This window comes from Mesocricetus auratus, unplaced genomic scaffold, assembly GCF_017639785.1.
Source record: "Mesocricetus auratus isolate SY011 unplaced genomic scaffold, BCM_Maur_2.0 Super-Scaffold_100020, whole genome shotgun sequence".
In the NCBI taxonomy this organism is placed as follows: domain Eukaryota; kingdom Metazoa; phylum Chordata; class Mammalia; order Rodentia; family Cricetidae; genus Mesocricetus; species Mesocricetus auratus.
The window spans coordinates 8,494,902-8,508,055 of NW_024429201.1; the positions used below are offsets into that span (position 1 = coordinate 8,494,902).

The window sequence follows — 13,154 nt, forward strand, 5'->3', positions numbered from 1 at the left end:
TAATTTAAATGCCATATGCAGGATATATTATATGTGACCCTCATGAAAGAGTTGTAAATCCCCCCAAAGATGTTGTGACCCACTGGTTGAGAATCACTGAATTAGTTGGAGAATTCAACTTAAAATATGTGAGCAATTTGTGCAATCTAAAATTTATAGTGTAGTATCATGTAAATACAAACAACTTGATTTTCTGCTAATTTAACCAATATAAAGTTGATAAGATGAATGTAAAATCATTGTCCAGAATTGTGACTACAGAAAAGGCAAGGATCCAATGTTGTTGACATCTCCTTCTTTGAAGTAGAATAATAGCTTTGCTGAAAAATGAATTTAGTTTGTCAGGAACTAATATTTAAGGGGAAAAAAGATCAGCAGGGGTTTTCCAGTATTTTTCTTCCTGTCTCAGCATGTAATCAAATACAGCACACATCAGTTTGAATTGGCAACCATTAATTCAACTAGAATCAATTTTAGTTGAATGCATGTTGTATTTTTCCCATATGTCAACCATATAAGTAATACAGAGAAACATTCAATAGCTCCTGCTGAATTTGGAGTTTTCACACTGCATTCAGATAGAACTAAGTTTTCTTTGCTATTGGGGGACCAATTTCAGCCTTCACAGATATCCAAGAGTGTCTGATATTTTAGTTCCCAACGAAGTGGTACTCTCCACATTAAATGAGAAAGATAACATTCAGAAAGTTGATTAGGCAATAGCAGATAAATACTTTAGAAAAGCACGCAACAGAAATATGTGTATATATGTCAGAAGAACAAACATAGAAGAATAATGCAACTAGATAAAGTTTCCACTGATAATAATTCTGGGCTGCAAATAACCCTGTTAGAAAAATCATGTGGTTCCGATTGACAAATGCTACTTGAAGGTCAGAGAAGAGAACCATAAATCTCTAAACTTTGTGCTTCTGTAAATTAGCAAGAACACTGTCAGGCTACCAGAATGTTTCTCATTTATTTCTTGATTAATAAATGTTCACAACAACCCAAGAAATAATTTCAAATCCTTATACCATTCCTTTAATTTAGCCCTTAGAAGGGTAATGGTTGATTTGAATGTCACCTTGTTACAAATTAGAATCATATGAGTAGGCAGTCTCAGTTGAAGAAATGTCCTGATCATCTTCATTAATATGGAGGGATTCACCCCAATTTGGGCAGCACCTTCTAGAAGCAGCCTAGATAAAATTTGGCACACTGGAAGGAAGATTGTTTATTTGCCTTTGGTACCTTGGGCTTTCTCTTTTGATACTAATTTTTAAATTTACTCTCTTGCTGTTGCTATTTATTTATGCTCCTGGGCTTCCATTGTTGTTCAAGGACAAATGCCTCTCCAGAACTGTCCATGTTTTTGGAAACAGATTGGAATTCCTGAGACATTCAGCCTTATGGTCTGAGCAACTACCAGATTCTTGGATTCTCAAGTGTGAGACAACTATTGCTACTTGGTTTAATAAATAAAACTTTATGAATATATGAATAAGTGTATATGTGCACATCCATTCTATTCCCCTAGGAAACAATGACTAGTACAAGAAGATATGGAAATTTTCTAGCTAATTAATTAACTCACTTAGAAAAACAATGAAGTAAATTATACTATGTTTTAGGGAGCAGGTGTTTTAGTTCTTCACCAGAACTATCTGGGGACTGTTAACAATGTCATTAAGTCATCCCTTTATTCAAAATATTGCAGACAGGTGCTGGAAAGACGGTCCAGCAGGTAGGAACACTTGTTCCTTCTCCAGAGGACCCGAGTTCAGTTCCCATAGCCCATATCAGGCAGCACATAAGCATTTGTAACTCCAGACCAAGGGGACTGGCATCCATGACCATTTGAACACATGTGCATGGCAGACACATGCGCGCGCGCCCACACACACACACACACACACACACACACACACACACACGCACATGCACACATGCACACACACCACTTTAAAATAAATCTTTAAGGTATACTTATCTTTATTTTACTTTGTGGTATGTTCATGTGTGTGGTCTTGCACATATGAGTATCAGAGGAGCTGGTTCTCTCCTATTGTGGGGGTCCCAGGAAGATCAAACTCAGGCCATCACCCTTGGCAGCAAGCACCTTTACATAATGAGTCATTTTGTCAGCCTCATCTTTTGAGAATTGTCTGTTAATTTCATTAGCCCATTAGTTTGTTGGGTTGTTTATTTTCTTATTGTTTAGTTTCTTCAGTTCTTTATACAGTCTAGATGTTAATTTCCCATCAGATGTATAGTTAGGAAAGATTTTTCTCCTGTTCTGAAAGAAGAGCCTGTGTCTTCCCTTAGTTAGTGTTCTGCTTTACTGTACAGGAACTTTTCGGTAGTGAGGTCACATTTGTCAACTATTGACCTGATTTCCTGAGCTACTGGAATTCTATTGAAAAATTCTTTGCTTATTTTATATCTTGAAGTGTTTTCCCTAATTATGTTTTTACTCTAAGAATCTTAGGGGTTTTGCATTAAGGTCTTTCATCAATTGGAGATGATTCTTTTCTGCTAATGGTGAGAAATAAGGATGTAATTTCACCTATCCAGTTTCCTCAGCTCTATTTGTTAAAGAGGCAATCTTTTCTTTAATGTGTATCTTTGCCAACTTTATAGAAAATGAGGTGATTGTAGCTATGTACATTTATTTCTGAGTTCTCTACTCTATTCCTTTGTTGTCCATGTGTTCTAGTGCCAATGCTCTGCCATTTTTGTTACTATGGCTTTATTGTATAATTTGAGATCAGGCATACTTCCAGCATTAATTTCCCCTCAAGAGTGCTTTGCCTATAGGTGGTCATTGGGGCTTACATATGAATATTGATATTTTTCCTTTTCCTCTAAAGAATGTTATTGGGATGCTTAGGGAAAACGCATTGAATTATTCTTTGTAAGCTAGTCTTTCCATCTTTTAGCATCTTCATTAATTTCTTTCTTTTGTGTTTTAAAGTTCATTGTAGAAGTCTCTTACTTATTTCATTAGTTTTATTCCAAGTGTTTACTTTTCCCAACTTAAAGTGGGATTGCTGTCTTAATTTCATTCTCAGCATGCTTGTTTCTGATATATAGAAAGGCTGATGATTTTACGGTTTTTGTTTCTTTACATTTTTTCATACAATATATTTTGATCATGTTTTCCCCTCCCAAACTCTTCCCAGATCCCACCCACCTCTCTATGCAGGTGATTTTTATTTTAGCACTTGACACTCTGTGCTAGTGAATTTTTCAAAATTCAAATCACAGTTTCAGTCTTCGGATCAGATGCATTCCTCCCTGCTGCCCCGGGTAAGAATATTCTAAAAACTACTTTAAAACTTAACTTTGGTTCTTTGGTCCTTAGAGGCTTTATTATTGAGAAGATTCTATCAGTGAATTACTTTTGTGTTGCTATGATATAATCCTCAGAGGACATGGAGAGGAGACACTTGTTATTTTGCATGATAGCTTAGTATATAGAATCACAAACCTAGAGATTTCCATTTTTATGGTTCAAGTTGCACACACTGAACATTCAAATGAGTACAGTAGGCCCTGTTTGCCCATGGGATTTGTTTCCATATAGTCAACCAATGGCATTCAGAAAATTGAAATTCAGAACGTATATGTATCTGTACTGAAGTCACACATTTCTGTAATTATTCCATAAATAACAAAATACACTAGCTGTTTACACAACATTTGCAGTGCACTAGGTGTTATAAATCATCTAGAATGTGTTTAAAATACATTGAAGGATGCACGAGGCATTATATAAATACTCCATCATTTTGTATGAAACTTGAGTGTCCGTATGTTTTGGTAATTGCAGAAGGTTCTGAAAACTTTCTCTGATGAATACTTACAGATGACTATAGTCCAGTTGATTCTTGTGTTACAATAAGTAGAGTTTGTGGCAGAAAAAGAAGAAATCCATGGAATTAGTGCCTGGAACTCATTGAATAGTTCAATGACAGTCACATCAATGTCCTGGGGACAAGGGGCCTTGTTAGAGTCTTCCAAGTAAATTTCTGAATTTTGCAGGGTCCTCAGGTGATTCATACTGACATTAAAGTTTGGTAAACCCCACTTTACTGGACTTAAGAACTAAAACCTCTTCCTTCCCCAAAGTCTAGCCTCACTTTGTGACATGTGCCATTCTTCTGTAACCGTGTAGTTCTAGTGCCCAGAACAATGCCTGTCACATGGAACTGCTAATTTATGATAATTATATATAATTTATACTGATTGAATGGGTGAGATATTGAGTCAGTGCAGTATCACAGGGTATCCATATTAGCATCATATGAATATTTTTTGTGACTCTACCTTTAAGGCATATCAATACTTTAAGTCAAGTGAGGTAAAACTGAAAATTATACTTACACAGATAATCTCTGAGTTCATTTTGGAATAGCCTCCCACTCTTTAAATTCAAAAACAGTTTTATGATTCCCCATGTCCCTTTGTCTGGGGTTCAGCTTATCCTGTAAAGTTTATTTAGCTACCTACTTTACCATCCTCCTTTCTTGCCAATGGCTGAAGCAGGTTGAGGAATTTGCTGAGTTTTCTTGAACCTCACTTTCCCCTTCAGCCCTAACCAAAGTGACACTTTAGGGACATAAGGTGGGAAAATGGAGTCAAAGGGATTCCCCCTCTCATCATCATCTTCAGAATGGTTTCCTTCAGTGCACAGTGTTACTGATTACATATTTCATCTGTTCTGGACAGGATTATCCATAAAGCCCTGGAATGATCTATAGTGGCTGTTCATTAAAGAAAAAAAACACTTTTATTTTTCATTTTATGAGTACCACCATGTGTGTCTTTGAAGGGAAAGTGGTAGTCTTGCCAGGGAACATTTCTTTGTTCTTTTACTTATTTCCCTTCAGCTTGTAACAGTCATATTGCAGCCTGCTCAGGGGCTGAGTGTTTTTATGTAGTGATGAAGATAAATTATTCCTGTTGGGCACAAAGAAAGTTATTTTACCTGTTAGCTAAATTGAAAATAGACAAAAATACTGCTCAATTTTAACCTGTCAGTGGACACTTGGGAGGAGGGAGTTGCTTCCTAAGAACTTGAAAAATGGCTTCTAAAACATCTGTCGACATTAAAGTGAGACTAAAGATTGCCATCAAACAATTCTCTTTTTTCATTCAGTTTTACTAAATCCCTAATCTGCTAGTGAAATGTTCAGGGAAACTGTCAAAAAGCTATAATCTTTTTTCTATCTCTAGGAAAATATTATTAGAGTTTAAAAGAAAAACCCCAGGCTGGGCAAGCTGTAAATCTCAGTAAACACCAGGAGGAAGAGAATGAAAAACAGAAGGGAAGGGAAACCATACTGTTGGATGTAAACTGGCATGGAGGTCAGTCAGGCACATTTCAGATAAGCAGCCATATGACAGGGAGTGGGGAATTTAAACCAAAGAGAAAGGAATCCCAAAGGCCAGGAGAAGGAACTCTGTGCTTAGAACAGAGTTACAAAGAAGAAAATGAATAAAGGAAAAAGTGGACAGACTTAAAATTTCCATGACTGTTGCCCTATAAGCTACTTCTCTGTGGGGACAGGAATTCTGTGGAAGAACAGGAAAGATCTATTAAAGAGGTAATAATCCCACCTATTTCATCACTTAAGGTGAGTCCATCTTCCTAGAGTCATCGATCCTTCCTGAGGGGTAGTCCCTTGACCAGAAAATTGATCGGCCTGAATGGATTACCTCTTTTGTGTTTTGTGTAGCTTGGAATGTAGGGTTCCGCTCAGATCAAAAATTTTATCCTTTTGCCTGGAAGGAACTAATTTCCCACTAGTGAGCCATTATGGCTGCTTCTTCCCTCTGAAGAGGGGGATATAATTTCGGAGATGGGTTGAACTTGGAGAATATATAGAATTCATTTTTTAAAACATCGAATTTTAGAGATTCAGTTCCAAAGTTGTTCTTTAAGAGATATTATTAATGTCTGGCTGGAATTCTGGTTTCTACCCTCACATACAATCTCTAGGCAACAGTGCTTCCTTAGGTATATCTAGCCAAAGAACCCAAAGCATTTTGGAATTGCTGCTTTTGAGGCATCTGCCCGGGGCTGCTGCTCCTGTTCTCATCACACCCTCTGAAGGTGACCCTAATTGCCACCAGGTGACTGAGACAATGTCTAACCTGGCTTCTGTGAGCTGAATGGAAGCAATGAGTGTAACAGTTTATGTATCCTTCCAGTGTGTTCTTAGACATTAGTCTTACATCCACATGGGATGCACTTCAGCAACAATTTCTCACTAACGAATTTTTTTCTAGATAAGAAAATTCCTGTCCAGATATAGAACATCACAGCCTTGGCTCAATTTCAACACTTGCAGCCACTTGCAACCAAGAGAGACAGAGGCATACTTTTTTAACCTAAAAGTCAATGACTTTCTTGTCTCTCCCTCTCTAGAGGAGAGAAGAACTTCTTCTGGGAGGAAGTTCATGCTGTTAGTCTAGCCAATCCAATAGCCATCAGAGTATCTGAAAGCAGATCCTGAGTGTGTCACTCTCTAGTTTGGCTTTGGAGTGCAAACATAAAATTGATGAGGAGCCCAGTGGCAGATGCTCATGTGAGCCTATCAGGAGATTCTCACGGACTTTGGTTTAAACGTGTTAAAATTGTTCTTTGTTGTGGCATTTCCCTATTCCCTGTCTGGGGCTTGTAACACCATCAACTCTGGCTTCGTGTCTCCTTCACGTTTCCTCCCTACACCTGGTTATACCTACATAAGTGTAAGAACGTCAGAAGTATAACTGCCGATGACCTGTAAGACTGTACTCTTTAGTAGAACACTACATAACCTTATAGGACTTCTCTGTGTATGAACTCCTGTGGGGTTTCAAGTATACTTGAATCCTCCATGGAGGACACTGCTGTTAGTGGAGCAGCGTTGTACACTGAGGAGAGCACAGAGTTGGACGCTGCAAAGCAGAGGGCCACTCACCTCCTGCTTTCTGTGTCTGGTGCCTTTCCTGTTAGCCAGCCTGCAACATCCTGTGCTAGCTTCTTTCATGGTTCTAATCCCGCTTCCTCCTAGCCCTTAGCATATGTAGAAATTAAGAACTCCCTGCATCTGCCCTGGCCTCTGAAAAGCTGGTGGACATAAAAAATTTTAAAAAGTGCTTGTTCCAACTTCAGAGGATCACCCAGCCATAAAAATTGCTTTTACTGGAGACTGTAACCTTAACACATAAGCTGGTGTCATCGCTGCTCAATAAAGGAAATTTGTGCTACATTTCCCTGCAGTCACTGGTGGCATTGGGGGCTTACCCCAGCAAGATGTATCACCTGATTACATTCATTCCTCTGTACTCAAACCCAATGCTTTGTTCCCAAATGAACAAGCTTACTAGTAATGCCAGTTCCTTGCAAACTCCTCGGAGATCTTGGAGATAAAGTTGCAATAGATATCTGCCCAGGAACCTTTGCACCCATACATATTTACAGCTTCCAGACACTTGTCAAGTCAAGCAAGCCTAAAAAGTTGCTGAGGAGTACTTAGGCTTTGTTCTCAATGAACTCAAAGAGGAAGTTCTTTTTTTTTTTTTGATGGAACATTTGTTATTTTATTGGAAAAAACTGATGTTAACATAGTTATAATTCTATTCAACAGTTGGATAATTTATGAGACACTGAAGAATAAAAGAATGCACCTATGAGCCACAGAACCCCAAATGATTGGGCCTGACTGTGCTACCAGCACATACAAACCCAACAGCCTCCAAGGGCTTCGCCCTCGGAGAATAACCAAAGCAGAAGGGACAAACTCAAAACCCTGACAGTGTCGTGATGATTATGGGAATGCCACACATTGAGAACTTAAGCAGAGTAAAGTGGCACAGTCTGTGGCTTGGCTCCAGTCCTGCTGTTTCTCACATTGCCCCTCCCCCTTCGGCACCTTTTTCCTCAGTCAATACAATACTATTATTCTCAGTCTGCTCTGGACCTGGGTGATTTCCTGGGGTCCCAAAGACATGTTTTTCTTATGATACCTTTTTCTGTCTCTCTTCTTCCTTCCTTCTTTGGTTCCCAACATTTAAAACAGAAGTCTAGAAACTAGGAGTGTGTGCAAGACCCTTGCTTTTGAAGACCATGTGAGATGTGGCTCTGAAGACAGAACGGAAGAGGAAGTGCTGAGTCTCAAGAAGCTCCTCTCACCCATCCACAGGAAACGTACTGATTTCAATGGGCCTAGAGGCCGCTTATTAAAGAGCAGGAAGCCATAGACAGGAGAGCAAGAATGAGAGAGCAAGTAGGTCCCAGGAATTAGGCGTCTGTCACCCAAAGGACAGATTTTGTTCAAACAACTATTACCTGTGTTTTCAGTGAACACATCAGGTCTGTGCTTTACCCGCAGAGTTCCAAAGAAACAGTTAGTTTGCAGCCATTTTTCCACACAGCAGTTGGATAAGCAGTCTGACGAGATACCCAGTCCAGGATGCTTTGGAAAAGTGTGGTGGGTCAGACATTTGGGGTGCAGAAATTAGGCTACAAGGGTGGGTATTGTAACTTTACTGTTATAGAAAGACTTCAAATCACATTCATGCTCTGTGTGCTCATGAAGAAAAGGGGACAAAATGATGAAGAGTGCCATTTCCCAATGTTTGCTGTGCAATCTGTCTGTCTCTGACTCTCTGATGCCGTGTCCCTAATTGTACACTGTATGCTGATTACTAGGAGTCTAAAGTTGTCATCTATCAATAAAGATCACAAAGTTTGTTTAAATTAAAATTTATATGTATATGATTATCCAGATCTAATGCTCGCTTAGCACTGACCACGCCCAAGTGGGTGTGGTCACAGGTATGTGTGAGAAAGCAGAAATCAAGGTCAAGGAAGGAGGAGTCACTCACTCTCTTGGGGCTGCAGTCGAGGTCGGAGACCAGCAGAGCACTGACCTCAGTTCTCAGCTTCTCATGTAAGTGAATTCTCTCTCTAATAATACAACTTCCCTTCCCGGTATACTGTGACTTGATATCCCTCATCATATGGTTACCAAATGAAGACAAGGAAACTTGGATTTGGGGAAATCCAATTAAATATGTTCTAGCTTTCAGTCAAATGCTTTCAGTAAAGCATATAGCTATTTGGAAGGCAGGCTGCTCACTGTATATGGAAGACTATGTCCTGATACCCACAGCTAAGACACTCTTCTCAGTGATGGCCCCACACGATCCTTCCCTAGTGAATACAAGGCACCTTCTTAGGTGTTCAAAGTATGCAGGTTGGAGACATCTTTTTAAAGGGCCTCTTGCTCTTGGATTACCCAAGAAGATAATGGACAAAAGTACCCAGGGGGAATGTGTGTGGCAGCAAGCTGGAAGAGAAGCAAAGCAACAAGTTCTAAGGTTTTAAATTGAAGTTTGTATTGGAGAAAGGAAAATGCGTCCCTCGGTCAATGCAAGTCTGGGACTTCTTTCAACACTTATGGTTTGTTGTTTACAAAATGGTTCAACCAAACTCTGGTCAGACTATAAATGATCCCTTGGAACCAGGGATTTTCTTCCTCGATAGTCAAAGAGTGAACAGTCCTTAAGCTAACAGTGGGAATATTGAAACTATTTTTTAAAGCTTGGTTGACTTCAAACTTAAAGGATTAAATAAAACACCCCCATGGTACTAATCTATTCTGTTGTCATAGTATTCTTTCTTCCAGGATGCTTTTAACTTGGGATTCTACCCAGAAATGCTGTCTAGACTGTTGGAGGTCAACATGGAAACAGTCAAGTTGCTGTTTTCAGATCTTGTGGTAGGCAATGTGCTAAAAAACAAGACTCTAAAAAGTTAAAATAAAGGGCAGTCTAGATGGCTTTGTGAGTAAAGGCACTTGCAGCCAAGCCCTTAGGGTAGAACTCACTCCTGCCAGGAACGAGAGGAGATGGGCTGTTCTCTGACCTCTACATGTGTGTCATGACAAACTCACATGGGTATCTCTGTGTGAACATAAACACATACACAGAGGCATTAAATAAATGTAGCATTTTTTAAAAGTTAAAATATAAGCTTTGGTTATTACTACTATGCCTGTTTCCCCAAGAACTGGCTGGTGACTGTGGAAAATAGATTGCAATTTTTTTTCCTTCTTTCTTTCTTTAACCTCATATTCTTTTTGAAACTTAACTTTCTCTTTGATGTTCAAGTAATCTCAGGTACATCTCCATTTCAAGGTTCATTCTGCTGTAAGTCAATAGACAAAGGAGACTCCAGTTTCTCTTGAACCTTTATCTGTGTGGGGAAGAGAGAAGAAAGGGCTCCCTTAAGATGGTAAATGAAGGGATTTGTGCACAGACAAAGATAATTTTTCAAGGCCTTCTCTGGCACTTAGATCAATTTCAGAGCTATTAATCCTTTGATTTATGTTTGGGTATAAGAGAACAGAGGAATCAAATGACTGGAATTGGATTCTACGTGGTTTATCAAATAGAGATGTCAGGGCATGTGATTTATAGGGTTGTTTGTAGCAGCCTTGCGTAGAAAGAGAGATGTATTATGACTTCCCTGCCTTTGTTGGTCTAAAGTCTTATCGCCTGCTTTTCCAGCTACAAGTGCTCATATGAGTCCTCGGACTTATTTTCAAAATCTTATTAAGTATCAAAATAATGTCAGAGACCAGTGAAGTTCATCACAGTCAGATAGAGGGACTTAGTAGATAGCCTTTCTGTTCCCTATAAGTTCTCCACCCGCATCTGGTCCCCCTTGAAGGCCTTTCCATGGTGCTTCCTGTCATTTAATGGGAGTTTTTGTTAAAGGACCTTTGCAGATTAGTGAAACTTAAAATATGAAGATGAAGGCATCTTTGACGTTCAATCATGGTAAACTACACTATTAAGTATTCAATTAATAGGAAATAGATAGACCAGGAAGAAAAACAAGAGATTGTCACAGCATTAATTTACATCATGAACTTTGGAACAACAGAAAGCAAAGGTTAAATGCCTTGAAACATAAATAATAAAAGCTTGCAGAGTTCCACACTTCCGTAATCCTAGCACACAGGAGCAACAAAACAGGATTATGAGTTTGGGGCCATCCTGAGCTGTACTGCAAGGCTCTATTATAAACAAAAAAAAAACCCTTAAATACCAGGCTCTGCCATGCTCCCTTATATTTAACTTAATTACTAAATGGATTCAGCATAATATGAAAGTTGTCCATATTAATAGACCACCGTGTTCTAGCTTGCTCAGTCTTCATGTAATCATGTAAGTAGGCTTTATTTTCCTTGCTTTACAATTGCAAACTTTGATACGCAGAGGTTCTAAACCAGTCATTGCCTAACAGGGCTAGTCTTCTAATTCAGGTCCATCTGGGTCCCAAAATTTTACTTTTCTAAGACCATTATTAATGACTCTTATGAAGAAAGAATACAATGAGAGTTATTTTAGGTTTGTGGGCATATTATTGATAAAATATCAAGTGAATAAAAATACAATTAATTTAGAACTATTGGCACATCCTATTCAAATCAGCATGGAGATTGGACACTATTACTAATGTAAGGATTTATATTTATTTGTCAAAGCATGTGGCCTTAGGATCTGGAGAAGGAGGTAATAAGGGGTGGGATGTGGAGTCAGAAGACCCAAGTTTGAATTCCTCCCTGGAACAATGCTATTACATTAAAACCAATTTTTAGTATAGCCACCTGTACAGTGAAAGCAACGGTACCTGCTACAATCAACTGTTACTTATTTCTCCTCTCTGTCTTTACTTTTATTTCCAATCCTTTGTTCCTCACTCTTAACAGCAACTACTCTGGTATGTTTGCCAGTCCTCATTTAATTTGAAGTATTCCTTTAAGATAGGAATTCAAAGCTGCTTTTATTATTTTGTGTGGGGGGGTGGGCTCACTTTAGGTTAGGCATGACCACATGACTTATTTCATCAATAAAACACGAATGTACCTCTTGTGTGTCATTTTCAAGTGGAAGACATTAGAGTCACTTCTTCCTCCTACTAGAGTGACAAGTGGTAACTCTTTGAAAACTAAGTCATGGGATATATTTTTAATCAGGAAATATTTATCTGAAATTCAAACGTAGTTGCGTGTCCTACATTTTACTTGGTGACCCTATCTCTACTCATATTCTTATGTGTTTTCAAGATTAACCAAATGGAGTAAAAGTGCTTTGTATGTCAAACTTTGCTTCAGAAGTCAAAGGTTGTATGTAAGTAGCACTTTTATTTCATTCTGGTGCTTAGAACACAAGTAGGGGGTTTGAAATGATCTCAGGGAAATTAGAAAACTTATTTCAGGTGTATTCAGAATATTAGTTTGTTCTGCTATAACCAAATGCCATTCTCTGGGTAGCTAATGGATAAAACGGTATTTCTTAGGTTTGGCAGCTAGGGAGTTTGATATGAAGTCACTGACAGTTTTGGTGCCTAGTGAGGTTCTGTTTCCTGACTTGGAGTACACCTTCTTTGTATTCTCTCCTGTTGGGGGAGCCAACTAGCTATGTATGGTGTATTTCACAAGGGCACCAATCCCACTGTGAAGTTGCTGCTCTCATGGTGTGACCTCATCACCAGGCACCCATTTCCTAATACGATCACCTTGAGGAGCATCTTTTGATTTTGGAGGTACACAAACACCCAGGCCACAGAAAGTACAGATAGTAACCACATGTTCAATGCTTCTGGCCGATCTTTAAGAAAGACTGGTGCAGAATACAATATAGTTGGGACAGGATGGGGCTTTAAAATGAGGCAAAACTCATCATTGGCCATACCAGGTACAAAAACTCAACATCTCTGAACTTATCATTGGGGATATTCATGTATGTTTCCAGACTTTATGACCATCTTGAAAATTAGAAATAGGACCTAGGAGATCTAAAATATCTTAATTCTGTTCTGCTAAAGTCTCCCTATTCACTAGTGAAGTTCCTAAAGGAAATACCCACATGGGAGAGAAAGGAAAATGTACTATGTTGCTGTTAAGGCTTCCACCACAGTCCTTTCTAGCTCCATAGTGAGAAAGGCTGGACTAAGCAAAAATCTGACTTTTCCTAAACCAGAGAAAAGATGAGCACTCCCCACCCCCATTGCCTCTAAGCTCAAACCAAAGTTTTCCCTTTCTATCCTTCCAAGTGTAAGGAAAGCAAAGTTTAAGAAAAGAGTACAA

General features: G+C 38.8%; 1 long non-coding RNA gene across 1 annotated transcript in view; it reads left to right on the forward strand.

The window, feature by feature from the left end:
* Nucleotides 1-8,811, forward strand: part of LOC106022528 — a 29,108-nt gene extending 20,297 nt beyond the window's left edge. The window contains exon 3 of the long non-coding RNA XR_002386129.2: nt 8,073-8,811. This is a non-coding gene — a long non-coding RNA (uncharacterized LOC106022528). The remainder of the gene's footprint in view (nt 1-8,072) is intronic.
* The last annotated feature ends 4,343 nt before the right edge of the window (nt 8,812-13,154 follow it).